Raw genomic sequence first — 24,099 nt, 5'->3', positions numbered from 1 at the left:
ATAACATACTCAAAGGACATCCCCGTATCTCCAGTAGAAACAGATTTACGAGCCTGCAAAGTATAGTCTAATGCATTTCCTATGGAGGGGGTTTGTTTCGTTACGTTTTGCTTAAGTACTCGGCCCCTGTTTGTCGTAGCCCAAAGTTTTTAGTATGGTTAGATGGGGGACAATTTGGACTATAACATATCCTAAGGACATCCCCGTATCTCTAGTAGACACAGAGTTATGGGCCTGCAAAATATAGTCTAATGCATTTCCTATGGACGGGTTGTTTGTTTACGTTTAGCTTAATTACTCGGCCCTTGTTTGTCGTAGCTCATTATTTGTAGTATGGTTAGATGGGGGACAAATTGGACTATAACATACTCAAAGGACATCCCCGTATCTCCAGTAGAAACAGATTTACGAGCCTGCAAAGTATAGTCTAATGCATTTCCTATGGAGGGGGTTTGTTTCGTTACGTTTTGCTTAAGTACTCGGCCCCTGTTTGTCGTAGCCCAAAGTTTTTAGTATGGTTAGATGGGGGACAATTTGGACTATAACATATCCTAAGGACATCCCCGTATCTCTAGTAGACACAGAGTTATGGGCCTGCAAAATATAGTCTACTGCAATTCCTATGGACGGGTTGTTTGTTTACGTTTAGCTTAATTACTCGGCCCTTGTTTGTCGTAGCTCATTATTTGTAGTATGGTTAGATGGGGGACAAATTGGACTATAACATACTCAAAGGACATCCCCGTATCTCCAGTAGAAACAGATTTACGAGCCTGCAAAGTATAGTCTAATGCATTTCCTATGGAGGGGGTTTGTTTCGTTACGTTTTGCTTAAGTACTCGGCCCCTGTTTGTCGTAGCCCAAAGTTTTTAGTATGGTTAGATGGGGGACAATTTGGACTATAACATATCCTAAGGACATCCCCGTATCTCTAGTAGACACAGAGTTATGGGCCTGCAAAATATAGTCTAATGCATTTCCTATGGACGGGTTGTTTGTTTACGTTTAGCTTAATTACTCGGCCCTTGTTTGTCGTAGCTCATTATTTGTAGTATGGTTAGATGGGGGACAAATTGGACTATAACATACTCAAAGGACATCCCCGTATCTCCAGTAGAAACAGATTTACGAGCCTGCAAAGTATAGTCTAATGCATTTCCTATGGAGGGGGTTTGTTTCGTTACGTTTTGCTTAAGTACTCGGCCCCTGTTTGTCGTAGCCCAAAGTTTTTAGTATGGTTAGATGGGGGACAATTTGGACTATAACATATCCTAAGGACATCCCCGTATCTCTAGTAGACACAGAGTTATGGGCCTGCAAAATATTGTCTAATGCATTTCCTATGGACGGGTTGTTTGTTTACGTTTAGCTTAATTACTCGGCCCTTGTTTGTCGTAGCTCATTATTTGTAGTATGGTTAGATGGGGGACAAATTGGACTATAACATACTCAAAGGACATCCCCGTATCTCCAGTAGAAACAGATTTACGAGCCTGCAAAGTATAGTCTAATGCATTTCCTATGGAGGGGGTTTGTTTCGTTACGTTTTGCTTAAGTACTCGGCCCCTGTTTGTCGTAGCCCAAAGTTTTTAGTATGGTTAGATGGGGGACAATTTGGACTATAACATATCCTAAGGACATCCCCGTATCTCTAGTAGACACAGAGTTATGGGCCTGCAAAATATAGTCTAATGCATTTCCTATGGACGGGTTGTTTGTTTACGTTTAGCTTAATTACTCGGCCCTTGTTTGTCGTAGCTCATTATTTGTAGTATGGTTAGATGGGGGACAAATTGGACTATAACATACTCAAAGGACATCCCCGTATCTCCAGTAGAAACAGATTTACGAGCCTGCAAAGTATAGTCTAATGCATTTCCTATGGAGGGGGTTTGTTTCGTTACGTTTTGCTTAAGTACTCGGCCCCTGTTTGTCGTAGCCCAAAGTTTTTAGTATGGTTAGATGGGGGACAATTTGGACTATAACATATCCTAAGGACATCCCCGTATCTCTAGTAGACACAGAGTTATGGGCCTGCAAAATATAGTCTAATGCATTTCCTATGGACGGGTTGTTTGTTTACGTTTAGCTTAATTACTCGGCCCTTGTTTGTCGTAGCTCATTATTTGTAGTATGGTTAGATGGGGGACAAATTGGACTATAACATACTCAAAGGACATCCCCGTATCTCCAGTAGAAACAGATTTACGAGCCTGCAAAGTATAGTCTAATGCATTTCCTATGGAGGGGGTTTGTTTCGTTACGTTTTGCTTAAGTACTCGGCCCCTGTTTGTCGTAGCCCAAAGTTTTTAGTATGGTTAGATGGGGGACAATTTGGACTATAACATATCCTAAGGACATCCCCGTATCTCTAGTAGACACAGAGTTATGGGCCTGCAAAATATTGTCTAATGCATTTCCTATGGACGGGTTGTTTGTTTACGTTTAGCTTAATTACTCGGCCCTTGTTTGTCGTAGCTCATTATTTGTAGTATGGTTAGATGGGGGACAAATTGGACTATAACATACTCAAAGGACATCCCCGTATCTCCAGTAGAAACAGATTTACGAGCCTGCAAAGTATAGTCTAATGCATTTCCTATGGAGGGGGTTTGTTTCGTTACGTTTTGCTTAAGTACTCGGCCCCTGTTTGTCGTAGCCCAAAGTTTTTAGTATGGTTAGATGGGGGACAATTTGGACTATAACATATCCTAAGGACATCCCCGTATCTCTAGTAGACACAGAGTTATGGGCCTGCAAAATATAGTCTAATGCATTTCCTATGGACGGGTTGTTTGTTTACGTTTAGCTTAATTACTCGGCCCTTGTTTGTCGTAGCTCATTATTTGTAGTATGGTTAGATGGGGGACAAATTGGACTATAACATACTCAAAGGACATCCCCGTATCTCCAGTAGAAACAGATTTACGAGCCTGCAAAGTATAGTCTAATGCATTTCCTATGGAGGGGGTTTGTTTCGTTACGTTTTGCTTAAGTACTCGGCCCCTGTTTGTCGTAGCCCAAAGTTTTTAGTATGGTTAGATGGGGGACAATTTGGACTATAACATATCCTAAGGACATCCCCGTATCTCTAGTAGACACAGAGTTATGGGCCTGCAAAATATAGTCTACTGCAATTCCTATGGACGGGTTGTTTGTTTACGTTTAGCTTAATTACTCGGCCCTTGTTTGTCGTAGCTCATTATTTGTAGTATGGTTAGATGGGGGACAAATTGGACTATAACATACTCAAAGGACATCCCCGTATCTCCAGTAGAAACAGATTTACGAGCCTGCAAAGTATAGTCTAATGCATTTCCTATGGAGGGGGTTTGTTTCGTTACGTTTTGCTTAAGTACTCGGCCCCTGTTTGTCGTAGCCCAAAGTTTTTAGTATGGTTAGATGGGGGACAATTTGGACTATAACATATCCTAAGGACATCCCCGTATCTCTAGTAGACACAGAGTTATGGGCCTGCAAAATATAGTCTAATGCATTTCCTATGGACGGGTTGTTTGTTTACGTTTAGCTTAATTACTCGGCCCTTGTTTGTCGTAGCTCATTATTTGTAGTATGGTTAGATGGGGGACAAATTGGACTATAACATACTCAAAGGACATCCCCGTATCTCCAGTAGAAACAGATTTACGAGCCTGCAAAGTATAGTCTAATGCATTTCCTATGGAGGGGGTTTGTTTCGTTACGTTTTGCTTAAGTACTCGGCCCCTGTTTGTCGTAGCCCAAAGTTTTTAGTATGGTTAGATGGGGGACAATTTGGACTATAACATATCCTAAGGACATCCCCGTATCTCTAGTAGACACAGAGTTATGGGCCTGCAAAATATAGTCTAATGCATTTCCTATGGACGGGTTGTTTGTTTACGTTTAGCTTAATTACTCGGCCCTTGTTTGTCGTAGCTCATTATTTGTAGTATGGTTAGATGGGGGACAAATTGGACTATAACATACTCAAAGGACATCCCCGTATCTCCAGTAGAAACAGATTTACGAGCCTGCAAAGTATAGTCTAATGCATTTCCTATGGAGGGGGTTTGTTTCGTTACGTTTTGCTTAAGTACTCGGCCCCTGTTTGTCGTAGCCCAAAGTTTTTAGTATGGTTAGATGGGGGACAATTTGGACTATAACATATCCTAAGGACATCCCCGTATCTCTAGTAGACACAGAGTTATGGGCCTGCAAAATATAGTCTACTGCATTTCCTATGGACGGGTTGTTTGTTTACGTTTAGCTTAATTACTCGGCCCTTGTTTGTCGTAGCTCATTATTTGTAGTATGGTTAGATGGGGGACAAATTGGACTATAACATACTCAAAGGACATCCCCGTATCTCCAGTAGAAACAGATTTACGAGCCTGCAAAGTATAGTCTAATGCATTTCCTATGGAGGGGGTTTGTTTCGTTACGTTTTGCTTAAGTACTCGGCCCCTGTTTGTCGTAGCCCAAAGTTTTTAGTATGGTTAGATGGGGGACAATTTGGACTATAACATATCCTAAGGACATCCCCGTATCTCTAGTAGACACAGAGTTATGGGCCTGCAAAATATAGTCTACTGCATTTCCTATGGACGGGTTGTTTGTTTACGTTTAGCTTAATTACTCGGCCCTTGTTTGTCGTAGCTCATAATTTGTAGTATGGTTAGATGGGGGACAAATTGGACTATAACATACTCAAAGGACATCGCCGTATCTCCAGTAGAAACAGAGTTACGAGCCTGCAAAGTATAGTCTAATGCATTTTCTATGGAGGGGTTTGTTTGTTCACGTATTGCTTAATTACTTGAACCTGTTCTTTCGATTAAAAATAATAACATATCTTTAGTGTAGCGGTTATCGCATCCGCCTCACTCCCGGAAGGCCACAGGTTCGAAACCGCGAAGTTTTTTTTTATAATTATCCGAACATTTGTGTCAAGGTCACATTATTTAGATCCCCGTATCTCTGGTAGAACCAGAGTTACGAGCCTCCAGAATTTAGTCTAATGTATTTCCTATGGAGGGGTTTGTTTGTTTACGATTAGCTTAATTACTCGACTACTGTTTGTCGTAGCTCAATGTTTTTAGTACGGTTAAATGGGGGACAAATTGGACTATAACATACTCAAAGGACATCCCCGTATCTCCAGTAGAAACAGAGTTACGAGCCTGCAAATTATAGTCTAATGCATTTTCTAAGGAGGGTTTTTTTTGTTCACGTATTGCTTAATTACTTGACCCTGTTCTTTCGATTAAAAATAACAACATATCTTTAGTGTAGCGGTTATCGCATCCGCCTCACTCCCGGAAGGCCACAGGTTCGAAACCGCGAAGTTTTTTTTATAATTATCCGAACATTTGTGTCAAGGTCACATTATTTACATCTCCGTATCTCTGGTAGAACCAGAGTTACGAGCCTCCAGAATTTAGTCTAATGTATTTCCTATGGAGGGGTTTGTTTGTTTATGATTAGCTTAATTACTCGACTACTGTTTGTCGTAGCCCTAATTCTTAGTATGGCTAGATTGGTCTATAACATACTGAAAGGACATCCCCGTATCTCCAGTAGAAACAGAGTTACGAGCCTGCAAAGTTTATTTTCAAAAATGAAAAGTAACCTTCTAACAATAAGTGAGACAAAAAGTAAGTTGACGACGATATTGAGGTAGCCTCAAGTTTAAAGTATCCTTGTATGGGGAGCAAAGAGTACTATAACATATCCAAAGGAGATCCCAGTATCTCTTGTAGAACAAGAGTTATGAGCCTCCAAAGTTTAGTGCAAAAATCATAAGTAACATAATAAAAATAAGTGAGACGATACCAAAGTTGACGAACATTTTGCTTAATATCTCGGCCCTTGTTTGTCGTAGCTCAATGTTTTTAGTATGGTTAGATGGGGGACAAATTGGACAATAACATTCTCAAAGGACATCCCCGTATCTCCAGTAGAAACAGAGTTACGAGCCTGCAAAGTATTGTCTAATGCATTTCCTATGGAGGGGGTTTGTTTCGTTACGTTTTGCTTAATATCTCGGCCCCTGTTTGTCGTAGCTCAATGTTTTTAGTATGGTTAGATGGGAGACAAATTGGACTAAAACATACTCAAAGGACATCCCCTATCTCCAGTAGAAACAGAGTTACGAGCCTGCAAAGTATAGTATAATGCATTTTCTATGGAGGGGTTTGTTTGTTAACGTATTGCTTAATTACTTGACCCTGTTCTTTCGATTAAAAATAATAACATATCTTTAGTGTAGCGGTTATCGCATCCGCCTCACTCCCGGAAGGCCACAGGTTCGAAACCGCGAAGTTTTTTTTATAATTATCCGAACATTTGTGTCAAGGTCACATAATTTACATCCCCGTATCTCTGGTAGAACCAGAGTTACGAGCCTCCAGAATTTAGTCTAATGCATTTCCTATGGAGGGGTTTGTTTGTTTACGATTAGCTTAATTACTCGACTACTGTTTGTCGTAGCTCAATGTTTTTAGTATGGTTAGATGGGGGACAAATTGGACTATAACATACTCAAAGGACATCCCCGTATCTCCAGTAGAAACAGAGTTACGAGCCTGCAAAGTATGGTCTAATGCATTTTCTATGGAGGGGTTTGTTTGTTCACGTATTGCTTAATTACTTGACCCTGTTCTTTCGATTAAAAATAATATCATATCTTTAGTGTAGCGGTTATCGCATCCGCCTCACTCCCGGAAGGCCACAGGTTCGAAACCGCGAAGTTTTTTTTTATAATTATCCGAACATTTGTGTCAAGGTCACATTATTTACATCCCCGTATCTCTGGTAGAACCAGAGTTACCAGCCTCCAGAATTTAGTCTAATGTATTTCCTATGGAGGGGTTTGTTTTTTTACGATTAGCTTAATTACTCGACTACTGTTTGTCGTAGCCCTAATTCTAAGTATGGCTAGATGGGGGACAAATTGGTCTATAACATAATCAAAGGACATCCCCGTATCTCCAGTAGAAACAGAGTTACGAGCCTGCAAAGTTTATTTTCAAAAATCAAAAGTAACCTTCTAACAATAAGTGAGACAAAAAATAAGTTGACGACGATATTGAGGTAGCCTCAAGTTTAAAGTATCCTTGTATGGGGAGCAAAGAGTACTATAACATATCCAAAGGAGATCCCAGTATCTCTTGTAGAACAAGAGTTATGAGCCTCCAAAATTTAGTGCAAAAATCATAAGTAACATAATAAAAATAAGTGAGACGATACCAAAATTGACGAACATTTTGCTTAATATCTCGGCCCCTGTTTGTCGTAGCCCAAAGTTTTTAGTATGGTTAGATGGGGGACAATTTGGACTATAACATATCCTAAGGACATCCCCGTATCTCTAGTAGACACAGAGTTATGGGCCTGCAAAGCATAGTCTAATGCATTTCCTTTGGACGGGTTGTTTGTTTACGTTTAGCTTAATTACTCGGCCCCTGTTTGTCGTAGCTCAATGTTTTTAGTATGGTTAGATGGGGGACAAATTGGAATATAACATACTCAAAGGACATCGCCTTATCTACAGTAGAAACAGAGTTACGAGCCTGCAAAGTATAGTCTAATGCATTTTCTATGGAGGGGTTTGTTTGTTCACGTATTGCTTAATTACTTGACCCTGTTCTTTCGATTAAAAATAATAACATATCTTTAGTGTAACGGTTATCGCATCCGCCTCACTCCCGGAAGGCCACAGGTTCGAAACCGCGAAGTTTTTTCTTTTGCTTGGAACATGCAAAGACCTTTATAATTATCCGAACATTTGTGTCAAGGTCACATTATTTACATCCCCGTATCTCTGGTAGAACCAGAGTTACGAGCCTGCAAAGTTTATTTTCAAAAATCAAAAGTAACCTTCTAACAATAAGTGAGACAAAAAATAAGTTGACGACGATATTGAGGTAGCCTCAAGTTTAAAGTATCCTTGTATGGGGAGCGAGTTATGAGCCTCCAAAGTTTAGTGCAAAAATCATAAGTAACATAATAAAAATAAGTGAGACGATACCAAAGTTGACGAACATTTTGCTTAATATCTCGGCCCTTGTTTGTCGTAGCTCAATGTTTTTAGTATGGTTAGATGGGGGACAATTTGGACTATAACATTTCCTAAGGACATCCCCGTATCTCTAGTAGACACAGAGTTATGGGCCTGCAAAATATAGTCTAATGCATTTCCTATGGACGGGTTGTTTGTTTACGTTTAGCTTAATTACTCGGCCCCTGTTTGTCGTAGCTCAATGTTTTTAGTATGGTTAGATGGGGGACAATTTGGACTATAACATTTCTTAAGGACATCCCCGTATCTTTAGTAGACACAGAGTTATGGGCCTGCAAAATATAGTCTAATGCATTTCCTATGGACGGGTGGTTTGTTTACGTTTTGCTTAAGTACTCGGCCCCTGTTTGTCGTAGCTCAATGTTTTTAGTATGGTTAGATGGGGGACAATATGGACTATAACATATCCTAAGGACATCCCCGTATCTGTAGTAGACACAGAGTTATGGGCCTGCAAAGTATAGTCTAATGCATTTCCTAAGGACGGGTTGTTTGCTTACGTTTAGCTTAATTACTCGGCCCCTGTTTGTCGTAGCTTAATGTTTTTAGTATGGTTAGATGGGGGACAAATTGGACTATAACATACTCAAAGGACATCCCCGTATCTCCAGTGGAAACAGAGTTACGAGCCTGCAAAGTATAGTCTAACTCATTTCCTATGGAGGGGGTTTGTTTCTTTACGTTTTGCTTAAGTACTCGGCTTCTGTTTGTCGTAGCCCAAAGTTTTTAGTATGGTTAGATGAAGGACAAATTGGACTATAACATATCCTAAGGACATCCCGGTATCTCTAGTAGACACAGAGTTATGGGCCTTGCAAAGTATAGTCTAATGCATTTTCTATGGAGGGGTTTGTTTGTTCACGTATTGCTTAATTACTTGAACCTGTTCTTTCGATTAAAAATAATAACATTTCTTTAGTGTAGCGGTTATCGCATCCGCCTCACTCCCGGAAGGCCACAGGTTCGAAACCGCGAAGTTTTTTTTTTGCTTGGAACATGCAAAGACCTTTATAATTATCCGAAATTTTGTGTCAAGGTCACATTATTTACATCCCCGTATCTCTGGTAGAACCAGAGTTACGAGCCTCCAGAATTTAGTCTAATGTATTTCCTATGGAGGGGTTTGTTTGTTTACGATTAGCTTAATTACTCGACTACTGTTTGTCGTAGCCCTAATTCTTAGTATGGCTAGATGGGGGACAAATTGGTCTATAACATAATCAAAGGATATCCCCGTATCTCCAGTAGAAACAGAGTTACGAGCCTGCAAAGTTTATTTTCAAAAATCCAAAGTAACCTTCTAACAATAAGTGAGACAAAAAATAAGTTGACGACGATATTGAGGTAGCCTCAAGTTTAAAGTATCCTTGTATGGGGAGCAAAGAGTACTATAACATATCCAAAGGAGATCCCAGTATCTCTTGTAGAACAAGAGTTATGAGCCTCCAAAATTTAGTGCAAAAATCATAAGTAACATAATAAAAATAAGTGAGACAATACCAAAATTTACGAACATTTTGCTTAATATCTCGGCCCCTGTTTGTCGTAGCCCAAAGTTTTTAGTATGGTTAGATGAAGGACAATTTGGACTATAACATATCCTAAGGACATCCCCGTATCTCTAGTAGACACAGAGTTATGGGCCTGCAAAGCATAGTCTAATGCATTTCCTTTGGACGGGTTGTTTGTTTACGTTTAGCTTAATTACTCGGCCCCTGTTTGTCGTAGCTCAATGTTTTTAGTATGGTTAGATGGGGGACAAATTGGAATATAACATACTCAAAGGACATCGCCTTATCTACAGTAGAAACAGAGTTACGAGCCTGCAAAGTATAGTCTAATGCATTTTCTATGGAGGGGTTTGTTTGTTCACGTATTGCTTAATTACTTGACCCTGTTCTTTCGATTAAAAATAATAACATATCTTTAGTGTAACGGTTATCGCATCCGCCTCACTCCCGGAAGGCCACAGGTTCGAAACCGCGAAGTTTTTTCTTTTGCTTGGAACATGCAAAGACCTTTATAATTATCCGAACATTTGTGTCAAGGTCACATTATTTACATCCCCGTATCTCTGGTAGAACCAGAGTTACGAGCCTGCAAAGTTTATTTTCAAAAATCAAAAGTAACCTTCTAACAATAAGTGAGACAAAAAATAAGTTGACGACGATATTGAGGTAGCCTCAAGTTTAAAGTATCCTTGTATGGGGAGCGAGTTATGAGCCTCCAAAGTTTAGTTCAAAAATCATAAGTAACATAATAAAAATAAGTGAGACGATACCAAAGTTGACGAACATTTTGCTTAATATCTCGGCCCTTGTTTGTCGTAGCTCAATGTTTTTAGTATGGTTAGATGGGGGACAATTTGGACTATAACATTTCCTAAAGACATCCCCGTATCTCTAGTAGACACAGAGTTATGGGCCTGCAAAATATAGTCTAATGCATTTCCTATGGACGGGTTGTTTGTTTACGTTTAGCTTAATTACTCGGCCCCTGTTTGTCGTAGCTCATTATTTTTAGTATGGTTAGATGGGGGACAAATTGGACTATAACATACTCATAGGACATCCCCGTATCTCCAGTAGAAACAGAGTTACGAGCCTGCAAAGTATAGTCTAATGCATTTCCTATGGAGGGGGTTTGTTTCGTTACGTTTTGCTTAAGTACTCGGCCCCTGTTTGTCGTAGCTCAATGTTTTTAGTATGGTTAGATGGGGGACAATTTGGACTATAACATTTCTTAAGGACATCCCCGTATCTCTAGTAGACACAGAGTTATGGGCCTGCAAAATATAGTCTAATGCATTTCCTATGGACGGGTTGTTTGTTTACGCTTAGCTTAATTACTCGGCCCCTGTTTGTCGTAGCTCATTATTTTTAGTATGGTTAGATGGGGGACAAATTGGACTATAACATACTCATAGGACATCCCCGTATCTCCAGTAGAAACAGAGTTACGAGCCTGCAAAGTATAGTCTAATGCATTTCCTATGGAGGGGGTTTGTTTCGTTACGTTTTGCTTAAGTACTCGGCCCCTGTTTGTCGTAGCTCAATGTTTTTAGTATGGTTAGATGGGGGACAATTTGGACTATAACATTTCTTAAGGACATCCCCGTATCTCTAGTAGACACAGAGTTATGGGCCTGCAAAATATAGTCTAATGCATTTCCTATGGACGGGTTGTTTGTTTACGTTTTGCTTAAGTACTCGGCCCCTGTTTGTCGTAGCTCAATGTTTTTAGTATGGTTAGATGGGGGACAATTTGGACTATAACATATCCTAAGGACATCCCCGTATCTGTAGTAGACACAGAGTTATGGGCCTGCAAAGTATAGTCTAATGCATTTCCTAAGGACGGGTTGTTTGCTTACGTTTAGCTTAATTACTCGGCCCCTGTTTGTCGTAGCTTAATGTTTTTAGTATGGTTAGATGGGGGACAAATTGGACTATAACATACTCAAAGGACATCCCCGTATCTCCAGTGGAAACAGAGTTACGAGCCTGCAAAGTATAGTCTAACTCATTTCCTATGGAGGGGGTTTGTTTCTTTACGTTTTGCTTAAGTACTCGGCTTCTGTTTGTCGTAGCCCAAAGTTTTTAGTATGGTTAGATGAAGGACAAATTGGACTATAACATATCCTAAGGACATCCCGGTATCTCTAGTAGACACAGAGTTATGGGCCTTGCAAAGTATAGTCTAATGCATTTTCTATGGAGGGGTTTGTTTGTTCACGTATTGCTTAATTACTTGAACCTGTTCTTTCGATTAAAAATAATAACACATCTTTAGTGTAGCGGTTATCGCATCCGCCTCACTCCCGGAAGGCCACAGGTTCGAAACCGCGAAGTTTTTTTTCTTGGAACATGCAAAGACCTTTATAATTATCCGAAAATTTGTGTCAAGGTCACATTATTTACATCCCCGTATCTCTGGTAGAACCAGAGTGACGAGCCTCCAGAATTTAGTCTAATGTATTTCTTATGGAGGGGTTTGTTTGTTTACGATTAGCTTAATTACTCGACTACTGTTTGTCGTAGCCCTAATTCTTAGTATGGCTAGATGGGGGACAAATTGGTCTATAACATACTCAAAGGACATCCCCGTATCTCCAGTAGAAACAGAGTTACGAGCCTGCAAAGTTTATTTTCAAAAATCAAAAGTAACCTTCTAACAATAAGTGAGACAAAAAATAAGTTGACGACGATATTGAGGTAGCCTCAAGTTTAAAGTATCCTTGTATGGGGAGCAAAGAGTACTATAACATATCCAAAGGAGATCCCAGTATCTCTTGTAGAACAAGAGTTATGAGCCTCCAAAGTTTAGTGCAAAAATCATAAGTAACATAATAAAAATAAGTGAGACGATACCAAAGTTGACGAACATTTTGCTTAATATCTCGGCCCTTGTTTGTTGTAGCTCAATGTTTTTAGTAAGGTTAGATGGGGGACAATTTGGACTATAACATATCCTAAGGACATCCCCGTATCTGTAGTAGACACAGAGTTATGGGCCTGCAAAGTATAGTCTAATGCATTTCCTAAGGACGGGTTGTTTGCTTACGTTTAGCTTAATTACTCGGCCCCTGTTTGTCGTAGCTCAATGTTTTTAGTATGGTTAGATGGGGGACAAATTGGACTATAACATACGCAAAGGACATCCCCGTATCTCCAGTGGAAACAGAGTTATGGGCCTTGCAAAGTATAGTCTAATGCATTTTCTATGGAGGGGTTTGTTTGTTCACGTATTGCTTAATTACTTGAACCTGTTCTTTCGATTAAAAATAATAACACATCTTTAGTGTAGCGGTTATCGCATCCGCCTCACTCCCGGAAGGCCACAGGTTCGAAACCGCGAAGTTTTTTTTCTTGGAACATGCAAAGACCTTTATAATTATCCGAAAATTTGTGTCAAGGTCACATTATTTACATCCCCGTATCTCTGGTAGAACCAGAGTGACGAGCCTCCAGAATTTAGTCTAATGTATTTCTTATGGAGGGGTTTGTTTGTTTACGATTAGCTTAATTACTCGACTACTGTTTGTCGTAGCCCTAATTCTTAGTATGGCTAGATGGGGGACAAATTGGTCTATAACATACTCAAAGGACATCCCCGTATCTCCAGTAGAAACAGAGTTACGAGCCTGCAAAGTTTATTTTCAAAAATCAAAAGTAACCTTCTAACAATAAGTGAGACAAAAAATAAGTTGACGACGATATTGAGGTAGCCTCAAGTTTAAAGTATCCTTGTATGGGGAGCAAAGAGTACTATAACATATCCAAAGGAGATCCCAGTATCTCTTGTAGAACAAGAGTTATGAGCCTCCAAAGTTTAGTGCAAAAATCATAAGTAACATAATAAAAATAAGTGAGACGATACCAAAGTTGACGAACATTTTGCTTAATATCTCGGCCCTTGTTTGTTGTAGCTCAATGTTTTTAGTAAGGTTAGATGGGGGACAATTTGGACTATAACATATCCTAAGGACATCCCCGTATCTGTAGTAGACACAGAGTTATGGGCCTGCAAAGTATAGTCTAATGCATTTCCTAAGGACGGGTTGTTTGCTTACGTTTAGCTTAATTACTCGGCCCCTGTTTGTCGTAGCTCAATGTTTTTAGTATGGTTAGATGGGGGACAAATTGGACTATAACATACGCAAAGGACATCCCCGTATCTCCAGTGGAAACAGAGTTATGGGCCTTGCAAAGTATAGTCTAATGCATTTTCTATGGAGGGGTTTGTTTGTTCACGTATTGCTTAATTACTTGAACCTGTTCTTTCGATTAAAAATAATAACACATCTTTAGTGTAGCGGTTATCGCATCCGCCTCACTCCCGGAAGGCCACAGGTTCGAAACCGCGAAGTTTTTTTTCTTGGAACATGCAAAGACCTTTATAATTATCCGAAAATTTGTGTCAAGGTCACATTATTTACATCCCCGTATCTCTGGTAGAACCAGAGTGACGAGCCTCCAGAATTTAGTCTAATGTATTTCTTATGGAGGGGTTTGTTTGTTTACGATTAGCTTAATTACTCGACTACTGTTTGTCGTAGCCCTAATTCTTAGTATGGCTAGATGGGGGACAAATTGGTCTATAACATACTCAAAGGACATCCCCGTATCTCCAGTAGAAACAGAGTTACGAGCCTGCAAAGTTTATTTTCAAAAATCAAAAGTAACCTTCTAACAATAAGTGAGACAAGAAATAAGTTGACGACGATATTGAGGTAGCCTCAAGTTTAAAGTATCCTTGTATGGGGAGCAAAGAGTACTATAACATATCCAAAGGAGATCCCAGTATCTCTTGTAGAACAAGAGTTATGAGCCTCCAAAGTTTAGTGCAAAAATCATAAGTAACATAATAAAAATAAGTGAGACGATACCAAAGTTGACGAAAATTTTGCTTAATATCTCGGCCCTTGTTTGTTGTAGCTCAATGTTTTTAGTATGGTTAGATGGGGGACAATTTGGACTATAACATATCCTAAGGACATCCCCGTATCTGTAGTAGACACAGAGTTATGGGCCTGCAAAGTATAGTCTAATGCATTTCCTAAGGACGGGTTGTTTGCTTACGTTTAGCTTAATTACTCGGCCCCTGTTTGTCGTAGCTTAATGTTTTTAGTATGGTTAGATGGGGGACAAATTGGACTATAACATACTCAAAGGACATCCCCGTATCTCCAGTGGAAACAGAGTTACGAGCCTGCAAAGTATAGTCTAACTCATTTCCTATGGAGGGGGTTTGTTTCTTTACGTTTTGCTTAAGTACTCGGCTTCTGTTTGTCGTAGCCCAAAGTTTTTAGTATGGTTAGATGAAGGACAAATTGGACTATAACATATCCTAAGGACATCCCGGTATCTCTAGTAGACACAGAGTTATGGGCCTTGCAAAGTATAGTCTAATGCATTTTCTATGGAGGGGTTTGTTTGTTCACGTATTGCTTAATTACTTGAACCTGTTCTTTCGATTAAAAATAATAACACATCTTTAGTGTAGCGGTTATCGCATCCGCCTCACTCCCGGAAGGCCACAGGTTCGAAACCGCGAAGTTTTTTTTTCTTGGAACATGCAAAGACCTTTATAATTATCCGAAAATTTGTGTCAAGGTCACATTATTTACATCCCCGTATCTCTGGTAGAACCAGAGTGACGAGCCTCCAGAATTTAGTCTAATGTATTTCTTATGGAGGGGTTTGTTTGTTTACGATTAGCTTAATTACTCGACTACTGTTTGTCGTAGCCCTAATTCTTAGTATGGCTAGATGGATGACAAATTGGTCTATAACATACTCAAAGGACATCCCCGTATCTCCAGTAGAAACAGAGTTACGAGCCTGCAAAGTTTATTTTCAAAAATCAAAAGTAACCTTCTAACAATAAGTGAGACAAAAAATAAGTTGACGACGATATTGAGGTAGCCTCAAGTTTAAAGTATCCTTGTATGGGGAGCAAAGAGTACTATAACATATCCAAAGGAGATCCCAGTATCTCTTGTAGAACAAGAGTTATGAGCCTCCAAAGTTTAGTGCAAAAAGCATAAGTAACATAATAAAAATAAGTGAGACGATACCAAAATTGACGAACATTTTGCTTAATATCTCGGCCCCTGTTTGTCGTAGCCCAAAGTTTTTAGTATGGTTAGATGAAGGACAATTTGGACTATAACATATCCTAAGGACATCCCCGTATCTCTAGTAGACACAGAGTTATGGGCCTGCAAAGCATAGTCTAATGCATTTCCTTTGGACGGGTTGTTTGTTTACGTTTAGCTTAATTACTCGGCCCCTGTTTGTCGTAGCTCAATGTTTTTAGTATGGTTAGATGGGGGACAAATTGGAATATAACATACTCAAAGGACATCGCCTTATCTACAGTAGAAACAGAGTTACGAGCCTGCAAAGTATAGTCAAATCATTTTCTATGGAGGGGTTTGTTTGTTCACGTATTGCTTAATTACTTGACCCTGTTCTTTCGATTAAAAATAATAACATATCTTTAGTGTAACGGTTATCGCATCCGCCTCACTCCCGGAAGGCCACAGGTTCGAAACCGCGAAGTTTTTTCTTTTGCTTGGAACATGCAAAGACCTTTATAATTATCCGAACATTTGTGTCAAGGTCACATTATTTACATCCCCGTATCTCTGGTAGAACCAGAGTTACGAGCCTGCAAAGTTTATTTTCAAAAATCAAAAGTAACCTTCTAACAATAAGTGAGACAAAAAATAAGTTGACGACGATATTGAGGTAGCCTCAAGTTTAAAGTATCCTTGTATGGGGAGCGAGTTATGAGCCTCCAAAGTTTAGTGCAAAAATCATAAGTAACATAATAAAAATAAGTGAGACGATACCAAAGTTGACGAACATTTTGCTTAATATCTCGGCCCTTGTTTGTCGTAGCTCAATGTTTTTAGTATGGTTAGATGGGGGACAATTTGGACTATAACATTTCCTAAGGACATCCCCGTATCTCTAGTAGACACAGAGTTATGGGCCTGCAAAATATAGTCTAATGCATTTCCTATGGACGGGTTGTTTGTTTACGTTTAGCTTAATTACTCGGCCCCTGTTTGTCGTAGCTCATTATTTTTAGTATGGTTAGATGGGGGACAAATTGGACTATAACATACTCATAGGACATCCCCGTATCTCCAGTAGAAACAGAGTTACGAGCCTGCAAAGTATAGTCTAATGCATTTCCTATGGAGGGGGTTTGTTTCGTTACGTTTTGCTTAAGTACTCGGCCCCTGTTTGTCGTAGCTCAATGTTTTTAGTATGGTTAGATGGGGGACAATTTGGACTATAACATTTCTTAAGGACATCCCCGTATCTCTAGTAGACACAGAGTTATGGGCCTGCAAAATATAGTCTAATGCATTTCCTATGGACGGGTTGTTTGTTTACGTTTAGCTTAATTACTCGGCCCCTGTTTGTCGTAGCTCATTATTTTTAGTATGGTTAGATGGGGGACAAATTGGACTATAACATACTCATAGGACATCCCCGTATCTCCAGTAGAAACAGAGTTACGAGCCTGCAAAGTATAGTCTAATGCATTTCCTATGGAGGGGGTTTGTTTCGTTACGTTTTGCTTAAGTACTCGGCCCCTGTTTGTCGTAGCTCAATGTTTTTAGTATGGTTAGATGGGGGACAATTTGGACTATAACATTTCTTAAGGACATCCCCGTATCTCTAGTAGACACAGAGTTATGGGCCTGCAAAATATAGTCTAATGCATTTCCTATGGACGGGTTGTTTGTTTACGTTTTGCTTAAGTACTCGGCCCCTGTTTGTCGTAGCTCAATGTTTTTAGTATGGTTAGATGGGGGACAATTTGGACTATAACATATCCTAAGGACATCCCCGTATCTGTAGTAGACACAGAGTTATGGGCCTGCAAAGTATAGTCTAATGCATTTCCTAAGGACGGGTTGCTTGCTTACGTTTAGCTTAATTACTCGGCCCCTGTTTGTCGTAGCTTAATGTTTTTAGTATGGTTAGATGGGGGACAAATTGGACTATAACATACTCAAAGGACATCCCCGTATCTCCAGTAGAAACAGATTTACGAGCCTGCAAAGTATAGTCTAATGCATTTCCTATGGAGGGGGTTTGTTTCGTTACGTTTTGCTTAAGTACTCGGCTTCTGTTTGTCGTAGCCCAAAGTTTTTAGTATGGTTAGATGAAGGACAAATTGGACTATAACATATCCTAACGACATCCCGGTATCTCTAGTAGACACAGAGTTATGGGCCTTGCAAAGTATAGTCTAATGCATTTTCTATGGAGGGGTTTGTTTGTTCACGTATTGCTTAATTACTTGAACCTGTTCTTTCGATTAAAAATAATAACACATCTTTAGTGTAGCGGTTATCGCATCCGCCTCACTCCCGGAAGGCCACAGGTTCGAAACCGCGAAGTTTTTTTTTCTTGGAACATGCAAAGACCTTTATAATTATCCGAAAATTTGTGTCAAGGTCACATTATTTACATCCCCGTATCTCTGGTAGAACCAGAGTGACGAGCCTCCAGAATTCAGTCTAATGTATTTCTTATGGAGGGGTTTGTTTGTTTACGATTAGCTTAATTACTCGACTACTGTTTGTCGTAGCCCTAATTCTTAGTATGGCTAGATGGGGGACAAATTGGTCTATAACATACTCAAAGGACATCCCCGTATCTCCAGTAGAAACAGAGTTACGAGCCTGCAAAGTTTATTTTCAAAAATCAAAAGTAACCTTCTAACAATAAGTGAGACAAAAAATAAGTTGACGACGATATTGAGGTAGCCTCAAGTTTAAAGTATCCTTGTATGGGGAGCAAAGAGTACTATAACATATCCAAAGGAGATCCCAGTATCTCTTGTAGAACAAGAGTTATGAGCCTCCAAAGTTTAGTGCAAAAATCATAAGTAACATAATAAAAATAAGTGAGACGATACCAAAGTTGACGAAAATTTTGCTTAATATCTCGGCCCTTGTTTGTTGTAGCTCAATGTTTTTAGTATGGTTAGATGGGGGACAATTTGGACTATAACATATCCTAAGGACATCCCCGTATCTGTAGTAGACACAGAGTTATGGGCCTGCAAAGTATAGTCTAATGCATTTCCTAAGGACGGGTTGTTTGCTTACGTTTAGCTTAATTACTCGGCCCCTGTTTGTCGTAGCTTAATGTTTTTAGTATGGTTAGATGGGGGACAAATTGGACTATAACATACTCAAAGGACATCCCCGTATCTCCAGTGGAAACAGAGTTACGAGCCTGCAAAGTATAGTCTAACTCATTTCCTATGGAGGGGGTTTGTTTCTTTACGTTTTGCTTAAGTACTCGGCTTCTGTTTGTCGTAGCCCAAAGTTTTTAGTATGGTTAGATGAAGGACAAATTGGACTATAACATATCCTAAGGACATCCCGGTATCTCTAGTAGACACAGAGTTATGGGCCTTGCAAAGTATAGTCTAATGCATTTTCTATGGAGGGGTTTGTTTGTTCACGTATTGCTTAATTACTTGAACCTGTTCTTTCGATTAAAAATAATAACACATCTTTAGTGTAGCGGTTATCGCATCCGCCTCACTCCCGGAAGGCCACAGGTTCGAAACCGCGAAGTTTTTTTTTCTTGGAACATGCAAAGACCTTTATAATTATCCGAAAATTTGTGTCAAGGTCACATTATTTACATCCCCGTATCTCTGGTAGAACCAGAGTGACGAGCCTCCAGAATTTAGTCTAATGTATTTCTTATGGAGGGGTTTGTTTGTTTACGATTAGCTTAATTACTCGACTACTGTTTGTCGTAGCCCTAATTCTTAGTATGGCTAGATGGATGACAAATTGGTCTATAACATACTCAAAGGACATCCCCGTATCTCCAGTAGAAACAGAGTTACGAGCCTGCAAAGTTTATTTTCAAAAATCAAAAGTAACCTTCTAACAATAAGTGAGACAAAAAATAAGTTGACGACGATATTGAGGTAGCCTCAAGTTTAAAGTATCCTTGTATGGGGAGCAAAGAGTACTATAACATATCCAAAGGAGATCCCAGTATCTCTTGTAGAACAAGAGTTATGAGCCTCCAAAGTTTAGTGCAAAAAGCATAAGTAACATAATAAAAATAAGTGAGACGATACCAAAATTGACGAACATTTTGCTTAATATCTCGGCCCCTGTTTGTCGTAGCCCAAAGTTTTTAGTATGGTTAGATGAAGGACAATTTGGACTATAACATATCCTAAGGACATCCCCGTATCTCTAGTAGACACAGAGTTATGGGCCTGCAAAGCATAGTCTAATGCATTTCCTTTGGACGGGTTGTTTGTTTACGTTTAGCTTAATTACTCGGCCCCTGTTTGTCGTAGCTCAATGTTTTTAGTATGGTTAGATGGGGGACAAATTGGAATATAACATACTCAAAGGACATCGCCTTATCTACAGTAGAAACAGAGTTACGAGCCTGCAAAGTATAGTCAAATCATTTTCTATGGAGGGGTTTGTTTGTTCACGTATTGCTTAATTACTTGACCCTGTTCTTTCGATTAAAAATAATAACATATCTTTAGTGTAACGGTTATCGCATCCGCCTCACTCCCGGAAGGCCACAGGTTCGAAACCGCGAAGTTTTTTCTTTTGCTTGGAACATGCAAAGACCTTTATAATTATCCGAACATTTGTGTCAAGGTCACATTATTTACATCCCCGTATCTCTGGTAGAACCAGAGTTACGAGCCTGCAAAGTTTATTTTCAAAAATCAAAAGTAACCTTCTAACAATAAGTGAGACAAAAAATAAGTTGACGACGATATTGAGGTAGCCTCAAGTTTAAAGTATCCTTGTATGGGGAGCGAGTTATGAGCCTCCAAAGTTTAGTGCAAAAATCATAAGTAACATAATAAAAATAAGTGAGACGATACCAAAGTTGACGAACATTTTGCTTAATATCTCGGCCCTTGTTTGTCGTAGCTCAATGTTTTTAGTATGGTTAGATGGGGGACAATTTGGACTATAACATTTCCTAAGGACATCCCCGTATCTCTAGTAGACACAGAGTTATGGGCCTGCAAAATATAGTCTAATGCATTTCCTATGGACGGGTTGTTTGTTTACGTTTAGCTTAATTACTCGGCCCCTGTTTGTCGTAGCTCATTATTTTTAGTATGGTTAGATGGGGGACAAATTGGACTATAACATACTCATAGGACATCCCCGTATCTCCAGTAGAAACAGAGTTACGAGCCTGCAAAGTATAGTCTAATGCATTTCCTATGGAGGGGGTTTGTTTCGTTACGTTTTGCTTAAGTACTCGGCCCCTGTTTGTCGTAGCTCAATGTTTTTAGTATGGTTAGATGGGGGACAATTTGGACTATAACATTTCTTAAGGACATCCCCGTATCTCTAGTAGACACAGAGTTATGGGCCTGCAAAATATAGTCTAATGCATTTCCTATGGACGGGTTGTTTGTTTACGTTTAGCTTAATTACTCGGCCCCTGTTTGTCGTAGCTCATTATTTTTAGTATGGTTAGATGGGGGACAAATTGGACTATAACATACTCATAGGACATCCCCGTATCTCCAGTAGAAACAGAGTTACGAGCCTGCAAAGTATAGTCTAATGCATTTCCTATGGAGGGGGTTTGTTTCGTTACGTTTTGCTTAAGTACTCGGCCCCTGTTTGTCGAAGCTCAATGTTTTTAGTATGGTTAGATGGGGGACAATTTGGACTATAACATTTCTTAAGGACATCCCCGTATCTCTAGTAGACACAGAGTTATGGGCCTGCAAAATATAGTCTAATGCATTTCCTATGGACGGGTTGTTTGTTTACGTTTTGCTTAAGTACTCGGCCCCTGTTTGTCGTAGCTCAATGTTTTTAGTATGGTTAGATGGGGGACAATTTGGACTATAACATATCCTAAGGACATCCCCGTATCTGTAGTAGACACAGAGTTATGGGCCTGCAAAGTATAGTCTAATGCATTTCCTAAGGACGGGTTGTTTGTTTACGTTTAGCTTAATTACTCGGCCCCTGTTTGTCGTAGCTCATTATTTTTAGTATGGTTAGATGGGGGACAAATTGGACTATAACATACTCAAAGGACATCCCCGTATCTCCAGTAGAAACAGATTTACGAGCCTGCAAAGTATAGTCTAATGCATTTCCTATGGAGGGGGTTTGTTTCGTTACGTTTTGCTTAAGTACTCGGCTTCTGTTTGTCGTAGCCCAAAGTTTTTAGTATGGTTAGATGAAGGACAAATTGGACTATAACATATCCTAACGACATCCCGGTATCTCTAGTAGACACAGAGTTATGGGCCTTGCAAAGTATAGTCTAATGCATTTTCTATGGACGGGTTGTTTGTTTACGTTTAGCTTAATTACTCGGCCCCTGTTTGTCGTAGCTCAATGTTTTTAGTATGGTTAGATGGGGGACAAATTGGAATATAACATACTCAAAGGACATCGCCTTATCTACAGTAGAAACAGAGTTACGAGCCTGCAAAGTATAGTCAAATCATTTTCTATGGAGGGGTTTGTTTGTTCACGTATTGCTTAATTACTTGACCCTGTTCTTTCGATTAAAAATAATAACATATCTTTAGTGTAACGGTTATCGCATCCGCCTCACTCCCGGAAGGCCACAGGTTCGAAACCGCGAAGTTTTTTCTTTTGCTTGGAACATGCAAAGACCTTTATAATTATCCGAACATTTGTGTCAAGGTCACATTATTTACATCCCCGTATCTCTGGTAGAACCAGAGTTACGAGCCTGCAAAGTTTATTTTCAAAAATCAAAAGTAACCTTCTAACAATAAGTGAGACAAAAAATAAGTTGACGACGATATTGAGGTAGCCTCAAGTTTAAAGTATCCTTGTATGGGGAGCGAGTTATGAGCCTCCAAAGTTTAGTGCAAAAATCATAAGTAACATAATAAAAATAAGTGAGACGATACCAAAGTTGACGAACATTTTGCTTAATATCTCGGCCCTTGTTTGTCGTAGCTCAATGTTTTTAGTATGGTTAGATGGGGGACAATTTGGACTATAACATTTCCTAAGGACATCCCCGTATCTCTAGTAGACACAGAGTTATGGGCCTGCAAAATATAGTCTAATGCATTTCCTATGGACGGGTTGTTTGTTTACGTTTAGCTTAATTACTCGGCCCCTGTTTGTCGTAGCTCATTATTTTTAGTATGGTTAGATGGGGGACAAATTGGACTATAACATACTCATAGGACATCCCCGTATCTCCAGTAGAAACAGAGTTACGAGCCTGCAAAGTATAGTCTAATGCATTTCCTATGGAGGGGGTTTGTTTCGTTACGTTTTGCTTAAGTACTCGGCCCCTGTTTGTCGTAGCTCAATGTTTTTAGTATGGTTAGATGCGGGACAATTTGGACTATAACATTTCTTAAGGACATCCCCGTATCTCTAGTAGACACAGAGTTATGGGCCTGCAAAATATAGTCTAATGCATTTCCTATGGACGGGTTGTTTGTTTACGTTTAGCTTAATTACTCGGCCCCTGTTTGTCGTAGCTCATTATTTTTAGTATGGTTAGATGGGGGACAAATTGGACTATAACATACTCATAGGACATCCCCGTATCTCCAGTAGAAACAGAGTTACGAGCCTGCAAAGTATAGTCTAATGCATTTCCTATGGAGGGGGTTTGTTTCGTTACGTTTTGCTTAAGTACTCGGCCCCTGTTTGTCGAAGCTCAATGTTTTTAGTATGGTTAGATGGGGGACAATTTGGACTATAACATTTCTTAAGGACATCCCCGTATCTCTAGTAGACACAGAGTTATGGGCCTGCAAAATATAGTCTAATGCATTTCCTATGGACGGGTTGTTTGTTTACGTTTTGCTTAAGTACTCGGCCCCTGTTTGTCGTAGCTCAATGTTTTTAGTATGGTTAGATGGGGGACAATTTGGACTATAACATATCCTAAGGACATCCCCGTATCTGTAGTAGACACAGAGTTATGGGCCTGCAAAGTATAGTCTAATGCATTTCCTAAGGACGGGTTGTTTGTTTACGTTTAGCTTAATTACTCGGCCCCTGTTTGTCGTAGCTCATTATTTTTAGTATGGTTAGATGGGGGACAAATTGGACTATAACATACTCAAAGGACATCCCCGTATCTCCAGTAGAAACAGATTTACGAGCCTGCAAAATATAGTCTAATGCATTTCCTATGGAGGGGGTTTGTTTCGTTACGTTTTGCTTAAGTACTCGGCTTCTGTTTGTCGTAGCCCAAAGTTTTTAGTATATTTAGATGAAGGACAAATTGGACTATAACATATCCTAACGACATCCCGGTATCTCTAGTAGACACAGAGTTATGGGCCTTGCAAAGTATAGTCTAATGCATTTTCTATGGAGGGGTTTGTTTGCTTACGTTTAGCTTAATTACTCGGCCCCTGTTTGTCGTAGCTCAATGTTTTTAGTATGGTTAGATGGGGGACAAATTGGACTATAACATACGCAAAGGACATCCCCGTATCTCCAGTGGAAACAGAGT

This window comes from Phalangium opilio, unplaced genomic scaffold, assembly GCF_054372755.1.
Source record: "Phalangium opilio isolate 3A_F unplaced genomic scaffold, DU_Popi_V2 ptg000101l_1, whole genome shotgun sequence".
Lineage (NCBI taxonomy): Eukaryota > Metazoa > Arthropoda > Arachnida > Opiliones > Phalangiidae > Phalangium > Phalangium opilio.
Note: the sequence above shows the minus strand (reverse complement) of the source record.